This window comes from Hylobates moloch, unplaced genomic scaffold, assembly GCF_009828535.3.
Source record: "Hylobates moloch isolate HMO894 unplaced genomic scaffold, HMol_V3 SCAFFOLD_3, whole genome shotgun sequence".
NCBI classification, from domain to species: Eukaryota; Metazoa; Chordata; class Mammalia; order Primates; family Hylobatidae; genus Hylobates; species Hylobates moloch.
Window position 1 is genome coordinate 17,558,424 of NW_026652278.1, and position 13,311 is coordinate 17,571,734.

General features: G+C 37.5%; 1 protein-coding gene and 1 long non-coding RNA gene across 5 annotated transcripts in view; one reads left to right on the forward strand and one right to left on the reverse strand.

Moving 5' to 3' along the window:
* The window catches only part of ATRNL1 (attractin like 1), an 838,515-nt gene that overhangs the window by 38,652 nt on the left and 786,552 nt on the right, over positions 1-13,311 (reverse strand). The window lies entirely within an intron of this gene.
* On the forward strand, positions 1,829-5,867 carry LOC131383021 (uncharacterized). Its single transcript, XR_009212696.1, has 3 exons — positions 1,829-1,980; positions 2,561-2,699; positions 5,295-5,867. It is a non-coding gene; the product is annotated as an uncharacterized LOC131383021 (long non-coding RNA).

The following is a 13,311-nucleotide window of genomic DNA, read 5'->3' on the forward strand; positions in this document are numbered from 1 at the left end:
TCTTGAATGAATTCCTTGCATGTGGCAATTCTCTAAAGAATATATGTATATTTTCTGAATAAACAGTAGTGAAAACCCAGAGGTAAAGATGGGAAATAAAAATGACGGGGGTGTGCAGGCATGATGTGCACATGTGCCTACATACACTGCTCTGCCCACCAAGGGTCTACCGCACAGGGCATTATTACCAAGAGAATCAAAGGGAGGTAGTGAATCATACATTCCCTGTTATTAGGTTTAAGAAAAAAGTAATGAGTAGGAAGAGAGGCAGCAGCAACTTTAGAAGCGGAATGTAAGGTGCATTAGGGAACCAGTAGCAGGAGCAGAGTGAGATGAACCGAATACACCTCTGAGAATAACTAACAGTGTGTGCTGGGCAGCAGCTCAGGTGCCCTGAGAAATCTGTTCTTCTAGATTTTGCCACGTGCCTCTGTGGCAGGCAAAATAATGGCCCCTCAAGGATGCACATGTACTAAGCCCTGGAATTCTACATGGCAACAGGGGCTTTACAGAAGTGATTAAATGAAGGACCTTCAGATGGAGAGATTATCCTGGACAACCTGGATGGGACCAATGTCATCATAAGCACTCTTGAAAGTGGAAGAGGGAGGCAGAAGAGGAGGTCAGAGGGGTGTAGGGTGAGAAATCCACCAACCAGATCCTGCTAGTTTTGAAGATGCAGGAAGGTGGGCATGAACTAAGGAATGCAGGCAGCCTCAAAAAGCTGGAAAAAGGCAAGGAAACAGATTCTTCCCCAGAGCCCCCAGAAAAAAGATGAAGCTTTGCAGATCCATTTTAGACTTCCGACCTCCAGAACTGTAAGGTAATACGTTTATGTTATGTTTGAAGCTGCCTAGGTCGTGGTAATTTGCTAGGGCCTCCTACAAGCTCGGAATTGTACTCCATGCAGAGACGGAGTCATGGAATATTCAAAATCAAGCAAGCAGCCGAAGGGTTCTGGTCTTATGTGTTCACGGAATCTACATTTTCTGTTCTCTGCTGTTTCTTGTAGGAAGTAGATCTCAAAATGACCAAATCAGAAAAATGAGAATTAGAAATAATTCAGGAATTTGCATGGTAATGGATAGGAAAATTAGCTATTAGTTTTAAAAAGTTGATTATTTGTAAAACTCATAAATAAGACAGTGTATGCTTTCTTCTTTGCCTTATTCAGTATAGCTAGTGCATATGGAGAAATAGGTAGGCAGCTTGCTGGTTAGTTTGTCAAGGATTAAAATGAAGTAAGTCCTGACAAGGCCTTTAAGACCTTCATCAGATCTTCTACATGTCATGTCAGAGTAAAAGGTACTCACATTAAATATAACATTTTATTATAAAATATTTTAAAAGTTGTTTTATAATTTTATTTTAAAATATTTGCTATAAGTATCTTACATAATGTATGATTGGTTATGATTATTCTGCAATGATCCTGCTTACTTCAGAATTCTAATGAAGTGAGCAATTAAACCTACAGACTGCAAGTGTATTGAAATGTGTATGAAAACTACACTTAACAATAATGTGGGCATTATATTACATGTTGTAGCTATTAAATTAAGGGATTTCTTAATTTTAATTTTGCAGTTTTCTTATTTTGGAGTAAAAATTTTGTTTTCATTCTCAAACATGCTCATAAGGCCCATGGCCTTTTGCTCATAGTGCTTGATGGATAAAGTAGTCCTGTGAGATGAAATAGCAAAACAGCACCTGCAACTAACTGAGCTCAACTGTATGAATGAGCACATACCGAAAGGGAAGAGTTAAGGTTACCATAGAAACTGTAATACAAACATTCTGGAGCTAAATTATTACCAATCTAATCAGCTTGCTACCGCAGCTTCCTTTTTGATGATGATAAGCATTGTCATTAATGGGAGGCAGAATGGTACAAGGATCAAGAGAATGGACATTAAAGCAAGGCAATGATGAGCTCCAAGCTGGACTCTACCACTTAGAAGACGTGTTAACTTTGGCCAGGTCACTTGGACTTTCTAGACTTCAAATTCCTCATCTAGGAAATGGGGATAATAACATCCCTAATCTGAAAATTCAAAATCCAAAATGCTTCAAAATCTAAAACTCTTTGAGCACTGACTTGACACTCAAAGATCATATGTAAAGGAAATGCTCATTGAAGCATTTTGGATTTTGAATTCCTTGATAAGGGATATTCAACCTGTACCAACCTCAGGGGATTATAAGGATTAAGTGAATTAATATTTACAAAGCACTGGTACATAAGTAGTTTTATATATAGGTTTCTGATTTTTTTTTAAAGTATTTGTTCAAAATTTACAAAGTTCAACTATATGGCCTTCACTGTAAAGATGAAGTCTAGGATATAATCCTCTACTCTAGGTGCTGAAATTCTAGGGGGAGGCACGTACTGGAACCCAGGTATGAATAAAGTAATATGAAAACTTTGAAGAAAGTAGTCAATTCTAATAATGAAAACCGTTTAACCCACTTATAGTTAAAATTGTTTAATGAAAATATCTCCAAATATTGAAAAATGAAATTAATCAGCAGATTTACTAAATGCCTATTTTGTCTGTAGGCCTGTATAATCTACTGTGATTGTTTGGAATAAAGGCATTTGTTAAGAGAGGAGGAAAACAAGAGAGAGAGCCTGCTCTATGCCAGGGTCTTTTAAGATTTTCTTACTGAACTTTCTAAATCCTGAAACAAACTTTGAGGTATGTATAATCATCCCCATTTTACAAAATAGTTACCTGAGTCTAAAATATATTAAGGCAGAGAGAAATCTGAATCCAGATCAAATTCTCACCCTCAAAGCCAACTTTACTTTCGCCAAGCCAGTAGTTTTCAAACTTTATTAGCAGAAACCTAGCTTTAAAACAAAATCATGCATTGTTAAATGTATTATTTTATTAGTGTAAATATAAGTTATGTTTATAATTTTGAAAACACAGTCATAACAGTAAATATTTACTTGTTGCAAAGTCAATCAATGAGAATAATGTGAGTATAGTGATTAACATAGAAATTGGAAATCAAAGGTTATGGACGTTAGTCACAGTTATGCTAGTCTCAGAGCTTGATTTATTTTTTTGTTATTGTTTCATAGTATTAAGAAAACCCTGCAATGCACAGTTGTAAATTTTAAAAGAGTTTTAACAGTTCACCCTATAAACCAGGCTATTCTTCAACTAAGCTGATAAAGAAGCTGGCTATTCTTCAACTAAGCTGATATAGAAGCTTGAATGACACGAGTAGGAATTAACTTCTCTTAAGTTCTGTTTCATAAAAACAATTATTTATCAAGTCCCTCCTTTATGTTAGGCATGGGGCTGGATGCCAGGGATTCCATGGTGCTCATGACAGATGTGATTCTTGGCCTCCAGATAAGTGCTTTGAAAGCGGAATAACCAGGTCAAGAACATTTACTGGAGTAGACCATTTTCAAGAACATTTACTGGAGATGGCCATGCACACGGATGACTTTTTCCCATAAATATAAATGTACAGGGTCTAGTTAACCTCTTACGGAAAGATTTCTTTCAGTTGAATTTGTATTCACAGGTCATAGATTCTGGGCATCAAGTATAGCCTGACTGGAATGGTTGGAAGACTAAAACCAGCCAGGCACAGTGGCTTACGCCTGTAATCCCAGTACTTTGGGAGGCCAAGGTGGGTGGATCACTGGAGCCCAGGAGTTCGAGACCAACCTGGGCAACATAGCAAGACCCTGCCTCCACAAAATTAAAAAAAAAAAAAATTAGCTGGGTGTGGTGGTATAGGCCTATGGTCCCAGCTACTCGGGAGGCTGAGGTAGGAGGATTGCTTGAGGCTGGCAGGTTGAGGTTGCAGTGAGCCATGATTGCACCACTGTACTCTAGCCTGAGTGACAGAGTAGGACCCTGTCTTCAAAGGAAAAAAAGACTAAAACCAATTATTTTCCCCATCTACTCTCCTTTACTCACTTAGCACTCAATCTCTGCTACAGTTTTAGTAACCCTGGGCACTAGACTAATTAGTAGCTGGGGACTAGCTCACTGTCTCGTTTGGGTAAGTGCCAGGCCAATAATAATCTTGAGATTTTTAAGGATTTATTTTGAACTCTTTCAGACTTCAGCTGTAATTTATGAAGCACTGAAGGGATTACATCCATCCGAGTGATAGAAACTCCAGGCTGAGGCTGCTCAAGCAATCCTAACTTGTCTTATGTATCAATAACCCCAGTACCTGGCACTGAGCAATATCAAAAATTGGAGAGAATAAACTGTGGATATATATTTTTAAAATTTAGCTCACTACGACAAGAGAATCTGATTGCAGACTTTATGTTCTTTGGACTTTAATTTGTAAAGTGATTGAATATTTGGACGTAAATTTCTCTCCAGGAATTTGAAAATGGTATGGAGTTTGTATTCAAACTTAGGGCATCTTTATGTTGACAGTCGATTAAGTATCTTAACTTAATCAGGTTGTTTGATCTCTACAACCTGTTACGCTGCCTTTTAGAAACATGACTATATATAATTTGAAATGGGGATAGGAAATAGATTTTGAGCCTTGGCTACAGTATAGTCTTGGAGCTAATTTCATGGATATACAGGTGTCATTAATCTCAGAGCTTGTGAGGGGAAAATATACACTGTCCATAGTGATCCCATGGTGACTGCCAAAGCAGCATTAGTTGGCCCTGGGAGAATGGCCAGTAGGAGTAAGACTGTCTTGACAGGTTGCTGATCTCTTCTCCTGAGGGCAACAGCCACACTGCAGGAGGAAAACAAACAGCTGAGAGTGGTGGCCTAAAAAGGCGCTAGTCAGATTTCCTGTGAAGGGGAGCACAGTTGACTCAAAACCCCAAATGCCACCCCTCTGGATCCAGCACCATGTTGGGTGCTGCCAAATTCTTCCAGGATGGTCCCAGCCAGTCAATGCTGAGCCTGGTGGGAGTAATGGTACAGGTTCATTCCTGCCTGATGTGAAACTTTGCTGGCAGGTGATTGGCTTAAGGACTTTCCATTGGTCTTTTCAAAACTTTCTTAGAACTGCACCATGCTACCCAATCACTTCCTTTAGCCTTCCCCCCACCGCCTCCTACAGGCTGTCCTTACTTACTCAGGCTTCCTCCCTGCACCCTTCATAGGCATGTTCCCCAGTAAAGCTCTTACGCATTTCACCTCATCTTGGTGTCAGTTTCTCAGAGGTCCTGAACCAACACACTAAAAAATCTTAGGGAGATGAAAGGATTTTTTAAAATGCAAAGTTAAAATGAAATGCTTATGGGATCTCCTCGCCATTGCCTTCTCCTTCTCCTCCAGCCCAAGTTCCCCTGGATACATTTTGCAAACCACTTCACAACACAGGAAGTATGGAGGAAAATGTGGTTTTACTGTGAGAAGAAAAATATAGATGATTCTTTAGGAAATTCTGACGAGAGCAGATGAAGGCTGAATTGGATCCCAAGACAGGAGAAGGTATTAAAGGTGATAAATATAAGACAGGGAAAGTCACACTTTAAGCTGAACAAAGAACTCTGGTTAAAGGATTTGAATCTCTTTTGGCTCCAAAGAAAGTTCCAGGTAAGGTTCTGAAGCAGGGAGTTTGTCATAGTTAAGAAAGGAAGCAATTACAGTAAGAAAGTATCTCAGAAGCATTTTCCAGGTCAGTATGAATAGTAACAACATTCCAGAGATAGTGCTAACCAGACAGGGGGAGGGAGAGACTGGAGGCAAAATATAATGCTTCTGAGCCTGATTTTAGCAGCTAAAGCAAATTCCAGGTCAGGGAAATGGAGGACAGTGGCAAGATACCATGGAGAGGTTTGTTACTCAGAAGACCGCTTGTGTTTTTGAAGTACATTTTCAAAGGGTAAAAAGCAGTTTGAACTTAGCACCCACCAGATGCAAAATGAATGTATCAATATTTTAAAACAATATACAGCATGGAGAGCTAGTCACACTTTAAATAATTAATTCCCTGGTAATTAACCCAAGAATGACATGATAAAAGAGAAACTTCCCCAGTGTGTGTCAGATTATGTACGTTTGAAATTTAAAACTTTCATAAGGGATACAAGGGGGCCAAGAGGATCCCAGATTCAGAGGCTACACTGAAAAGTCAGAAGCAGTCTCCAGATTTTGATAGATTTCTGGGAAGATGTGTCAAAAGATCAGCTTGACACGGACAGCTGGTCTTCCTTGAAAATTAAGTTTCTGTGTACAGAGTTCTTCAGGTATCCAATTTCTACTCTCACCTCCGCCTCCAGAAGCAGGTCTCACAGGACTCCACTGCAGCAAAGACCTGTCAGATCCCCCCGTTGCTTTTCATTGCTGAGTTCCTCCTGTGAGTTGTGTCATTCGTGTTAAAATTACAAATTCACATCCAATAGATTTCTGAAGGAAGGAACTGCCTCCAAATATCCGCTGATTTTCCTCAATATACAAACAAGCAGAAAGCGTAGGGGGAAAACACATTTGTGAATTGAGCTATTTGCTTTTTGTGTAGCTTCTCTCATCAAAAATGTGGTGACATTCACTCCAGATTCTGCTGTTTTCACTTTCTAATATGAGGTCTCCACTCATCTCCATGCAAGTATTTCCCTTCCATTAATGTTAATGGAAGTCACTCTGGTGTATCAAGGGGAGAATAGATCCCTTTGTCTTTTTAATTAGTCCTATAAAAAATAAATGAATGCACTATGTGAGTTCTATTGAGAAATAAATTTTGGCCATCCACACTATGCGGCTTTTAAAAAAACATTTTTTTTTTTTAAAAGAAGATAATATGTAGCTTCCTGGATGGACACTAGCTAGGAACCAAACACATAAAAAAGTACATCAAGATTAAAGGGATAATAGGTAATTTTGTTCTTTAGGAAGATGATGTTACTAAGTGTGTCTGCAGAGCATGGGGCAGAATACAAAAGCACAAGGCACCTTTTAAGATGAAGCAATTGCAACCGCAATTTAATGGAGGACAAGAAAGCAATTAACAGTGTAAAGTCACTGATGCGAAGGATAGACCTCAGGATTAGAATCTTATTAAAACAAAGGCTGTACAACTTGATTATAACGAGCTAAGTTAAAAGATCTCCAAAACAATCTCAGCGTGCAGATGTGAAAAAGAAAACATAATTTACCCTGTTATTACATTTTGGGCCCTATAAGGTGTGGTAGCATTGAGATCTTTCCCAGGTCAATCTAACAAACTGGACAGCCGCTGTTTCCAGGACTTAGTTCTGCAGGACTGAACTGAGGGGATAGAGGGCATTTGCTTGCTATCATGATTACCTAGTCAAAAAATAATAGTTCAAAGCATGATGGTTTTTAGCACTGTTAGAAACTGTTCTAGAAAAGCAAAGCTTTTTTTTTTTCTCAGTTGTTACTCTGGTGTTTTTCTAATAACATCACTAAGACTGTTCTGCAGGTCAGTGTAAAGATAAGCTGTGGTTTGCAGTGAACTAAACTGTAATCTTCTGACACTTTCCTTGCTGATTTAATATCTTAAGATAAAAGCATAAAAGGGACCGTGAGAAATGAGACAAAGGGCATCATATTAAATGAAAAAAAAAACAAAAACAAAAACAAAAACAAAAAACAAAAAAACAAAAAACCCCCAGCCTAAAAACCTGCCATCAATTAACAGTTACCATTTTGGTTTGTCAACGCCTCCAAGTTGGAATAAAAATCTGTCTTAAATAGGCCCTTAAGAATAAGTTAAATAATTTTTTTCACTCAAATATGTACTATCTTTTTAATCAAAATAGACTTGAGTGAGGCTCATACTTTCCTTCATTTAAAGATGAATTTTATATTTTACAAACCACTTAATAAACTCCATATACATATTTTATCAATTGAGACATATTTGCTTCTATTTTTAATAGAACTGTTTCATGTGTCCATGTGGGAGAAAAATGTGACCTAAAGAGATGACTTTTTCCATAAAATTTTTACATAGTAGGACCAAAATATCAATTAATTAACTCTTAAGAGAATTATGACATTAATATATTTGTCAATCTATGCTCCCTCCAGCAGTGTAGAGGAGTCCATATCTGTGCCATTATTTCACACTGGCAAGGATATGAACTCCTCTACATCATTGTAAATGAGGTGGATGTAAAGTTGTAGCTACAATTTGCATTTCACTGATTACTAGTGAAATTGACTACTATTCATATATTTACTGATCATTTATTTTTCTTCTTCTGTAAAATGACCCTTAAATCTTTTGCCCTTTTTGCACTGTACTGCTAGTCTTTTTTATTACTGATTATAGGTGCTCTTCATATATTTTGAATTATCATCCTTTAATATAGCTGAGGCAGTATAATGTAATGTTGGAGTGATTAAAATAACAGACTTCGAAGCAAGTCAGCCTGGGTTCAAATTCCAGCTCTGCTACTTCCTAACTACGTGGGCATGAGCAAGTTCCCTTCTTTGTGCCTCAGTGCTATCTACAAAATGGGGATGACAATACTACTTGTCTCATGGGGTTGTTGTGAAATTAGCTGCATTAATATATGTAAAGCCTTAGTATAAGCATTTGGCATATCATAAGCACTCAAAAATAACTAAATATTATTTTTTGCCTTTTGCAGGTTTTAAAAATATTATCTCCTGTTTTGTAGCTTATCTTCTAATTTTTTTAATGAAATCTTTTGATGAACAGAAGTTCTCAACTTCAATGTAGTTGAATTAATTTTTTCATGGTTTGAGATTTATATTAAAGAAATCTTTCTCTTTAAAGTCATTAAGATCTTTTGTAGACTATCTTCTAAATGTTTTATGATATTACCTTTCATATTAAAATTTTAAGCCAAGAGGCATTAATTTTTGAGTTATAATGGGAGGTATGGGCCCAATTTATCTTTTTTAAAAAATATGGACAACCAATTTTCCAGCACAATTTATTGGAAACTTTGTTTCTTTCCAACTTGTCTACAATGCCAACTACATCATGAATCAAGTTTCTGGATATGTGTAGACTCTCCACTTTTTAAAATTGGTTCACATACTTGTATTATGCCAGTAGCACATTGTCTTAATTAGTATAGCTTTATAATAATTCCTGAAATCCTGATAAGCAAATCTTTGCTCTTTGATCTTCATTTTCAGGAGTGCCTTGGCTAGTCTTGGCTCTATAATCAAGTTTTTATAAGATGAAGATATTTACTTTTTTGAGGGTGAAAAATTATTCTGGTGGAATCATTTTATGTTCTATATGGCTCTTGAGATTCTTTTAACCATCAGTCATGTAGAAATATTAATTTCTTTTTACAAAGATGATTTGTTACAGGAAATCAAGAATACAGGAAAGTGGAAAAACTAGAGTAAAAGTTGTCCCAAGTCCAGCGTCTCAAGACAATCACTATTAACAATTTTGCATATCTAACAGGCTTTTTTTTTTAATACATATAGCTATATGGAGGTATACTAATATGCAACATTTTACTTTAAAAGTTTCATATAATGGGCCTGGCACAGTGGCTCAGGCCTGTAATCCCAGCACTTCTGGAGGCAGAGGTGGGCAGATCACCTGAGGTCGGGAGTTTGAGACCAGCCTGGCCAACATGGAGGAACCCCGTCTCTACTAAAAATACAAAATTATCAGGGCGTGGTGGCACATGCCTGTAATCCCAGCTGCTCGGTAGGCTGAGGCAGGAGAATCGCTTGAACCTGGGAGGTGGAGGTTGCAGTGAGCCGAGATCACGCCATTGCCTTCCAGTCTGGGCAATAAGAGCGAAACTCCGTCTCAAAAAAACAAACAAAAAAAATAGGGACATGGATGAAGCTGGAAACCATCATTCTCAGCAAACTGTCGCAAGGACAAAAAACCAAACACCGCATGTTCTCACTCATAGGTGGGAATTGAACAATAAGAACACTTGGACACAGGAAGGGGAACATCACACACCGGGGACTGTATGGGGTGGGGGATGGGGGAGGGATAGCATTAGGAGATATACCCAATGCTAAATGACGAGTTAATGGGTGCAGCACACCAACATGGCACATGGATACATATGTAACAAACCTGCACGTTGTGCACATGTACCCTAAAACTTAAAGTATAATAAAAAAAAGAAAAAAAAGAAGAAAAAAAGTAAACAAACAAAAAAAAGTTTCATATTATGTATTCTGTTTTGCTGCTAATTAATTTCCTCCACTCAGCCATATAGTGTAGAGATCTTTTCATGTCAGTGAAAATTGCCATATTTTAAACAATTTTAAAAATTAGCTTTGCTACAAAAACGAACCCAACAGTTTTGATGACTTGTAACTACAAGTCTTGATTTCTTGTTTACACAAAATATCAGGGGTTGGTCATTCATTACGGTTCTGCTTCATGTGCTGTCTCACTCCAGAATTCAGGTGGTCCCTGTTTAGGACAGAGGCAGAGTGTGGAACAGGGGAGTGGAGACCTGTTATGGCCTTAAGGTCTCCTAGACAAGGTGTGTGTCACCTCCACTCGTATGTGTTTGGCCAAAAGGAGACACATGCTCGGCCCCACATTAACGGGCTGGGCCAGTGCACTGCTCATACAGCAGCACTGCCAGGCACACAGCAGAGCATGGGGTAGACAGTCCTGTCTTGGAGATGGGAAAGCCCACGCGGGGGCAGCAGAACAGCCTGCCACAATGATGGCCCGGAAGTCTTTCACTGCACAAATCACATGGTGCGAACTGGATTTTTAAAGCTAAATTTGGTATTTGATTAATTAATTTTAAAGTAAATTTGTCAATAGGAAACTAGGAAAAGGAAGTGAGTAGACAATTCATATACATACACACATACATACATACCTATCAAAGAAATAAAAGGGGGCTGGGCGTAGTGGCTCATGCCTGTAATCCCAGCACTTTGGGAGGCCAGGGTGGGCGGATCATGAGGTCAAGAGATTGAGACCATCCTGGCCAACATGGTGAAACCCCATCTCTGCTAAAAATACAAAAATTAGCTGGGTGTGGTGGTGCGTGCCTATAGTCCCAGCTACTCGGGAGGCTGAGGCAGGAGAATTGCTTGAACCCGGGAAGACAGAGGTTGCAGTGAGCTGAGACCACACCATTGCGCTCCAGCCTGGTAACAGAGTGAGAGTCTGTCTCAAAAAAACAAAGGAATGACCTATATGAGAATATATTTAATGTTGCTAATAATTTTAAAGAAATGCAAGTTATGACTAACATGAATGATCACTTATGACCTATTAGATAAACAAAGAAGAAACAAATTTATGACATCCAGAGTTGGCGAAAGTGTTGGTTATATATATGATCCACATTGTGTTTTCTTTTACATTTTAGTTTAAAAATCCGGGGACTGCATTCTCAAATTTCGATTTTCAACTTCTCTTCCACAAAAATCTGGCAGCCTGGGCTCAGCATTCCCTGATGGTGACAAATAGCTGGAGCCGAGAGTGCCTGTCTCTTTGTGAGGACACTCTCCCATTCTCTATGACCCCATCACTCCCTATTGTCTTCCACCTGAACCATTCCCTCATTTAACTAGCTCCATGATCCCTCTAAGCATTTAAGCTTTGTGTGTCTGCATAGATCAACTGTATCTCCTTCCGATTAACATTTAAAATATTTCAATTTTCATTAGGGTTGAAAAAGCCGAAATCAATACCCTTGAATACTTCTTCAAATATCTTTAATTACTAAGAGGGGTTGCTAGATAAAGTACCTTCCAATTTTGATTAAAAATTGCCTCACTCCCTCCAACAATGCATGAGCATGCCCATTTCTTCAGTACTGCCAACATATGATATTATGATTTGTTTCATCTTTATTTATCTAATAAATCATAAATGAGAATTCAGTACAGTCATAACTTCCATTTCTTTAATTATTAGCAAGATTGAATATATTTTCATGTTCATATAGGCCATTCCTATTTCCTTCTTTGGGATATATGTATGTATGTATGTATGTATAATTGCCCATTCACTTCCTTTGCCTAGTTTCCTATTGGCACATTAAAAAAATTAGTTAATCAGGCCTCTTTATGTTAGGGATACTGATTCTAAGTGATATAAATAATTTGCTAGTTTGATTTAGTCTTTCACTGAGGTTTGGTTATAGAATTTATGTGTCAATGTTGCAGTCACCAGCGATTAGTCTTTTTCTTTGTGGGTCCTCCTTATTACAAGTTTGTAACAATGTTTACTCATATTTCGATATTATGTATTTATGTATGCCTTTTTATAGTACACCATTTTATCTATCTGGAACTTAAAAATTAATATAAAGAGGAATGGTTGAATTCATATTTTTTGAACAGCTTCTAGCCAACTCTCCCTATACTATTATTGAAAAGTCATCCTTCCTTTATTTATTTTATATTCTTTATTATGGCGCTAAATTACCACATATATTTGAGTCTATTTCTGTATTCTTTTTCTTTTTAACTAATTTGTGTAGTGAGGCCAAGGCCCACATTGTTTTAATCTCTGTAGTTTTATGTTTTAATATCTGGGATAATTGTTCATGCTCCATTAGACTTTTCATTATTATTTTTTTCCAGACTTTTACCAGATCTTCTTATACCTTTATTGTCTTGAATAAATTATATCATCAGTTTTTCAAGGCATCCTTTTACTGTGCTATCTTTGTCAGGTTTTGTATTCTATAATAAAAGGGTAACTATTTACACTTGCTTTGGAAAAAATTCAGTTTTTTCTCTATGCTGTGAAACAGTTTAATTAGCACAGGAATTACTGATTTCTTTGAAATATAAAAAAGTGATATCTTTAAATCATTTTGTGATTATTGGTCAATTTCAGCTTTCCAACTTGTGAGTCATTACTTACTTTATAATTTAATAGTACAGGTGGAACCATAATCACAGAATACATATTAGGAAGACAGCGTACTACTGAATCTTTATAGAACGGGCAATATGTTTTTATGGGTTTTTTAAAAAATCAATCTGCTGAACGTGTTAGAAGAATTTTACAAACATGGTTTGATGATGATGATGATGATAATGGCAGTGACAATAATACAGAAAACGCTAACTGGGCTCCTTGTACACATCCCCTTCTCTCCTTTTATATTCCTTTTCTTGGATTATGGCAACCTCATCCACCTGGTAGATCAAATTAGTAAACACAAAGCCATCCTTTCCACATTCATATATGTTCTTTCCCCTGTCTGCTAATACCTTGACTTCTCATTTGAACCACTTGGCAAATTCCTTGCATCCTTCTAGACCCAGTTCAAGCATCAGCTCCTCTGTGAAGGCCTCCCTGATTCCTCTTCTGCACATCATTCTTGGATGCAATTAGGTGTTCCCTCTTTGATTAAGAGTTCTTACACTTTATTGTAATTAC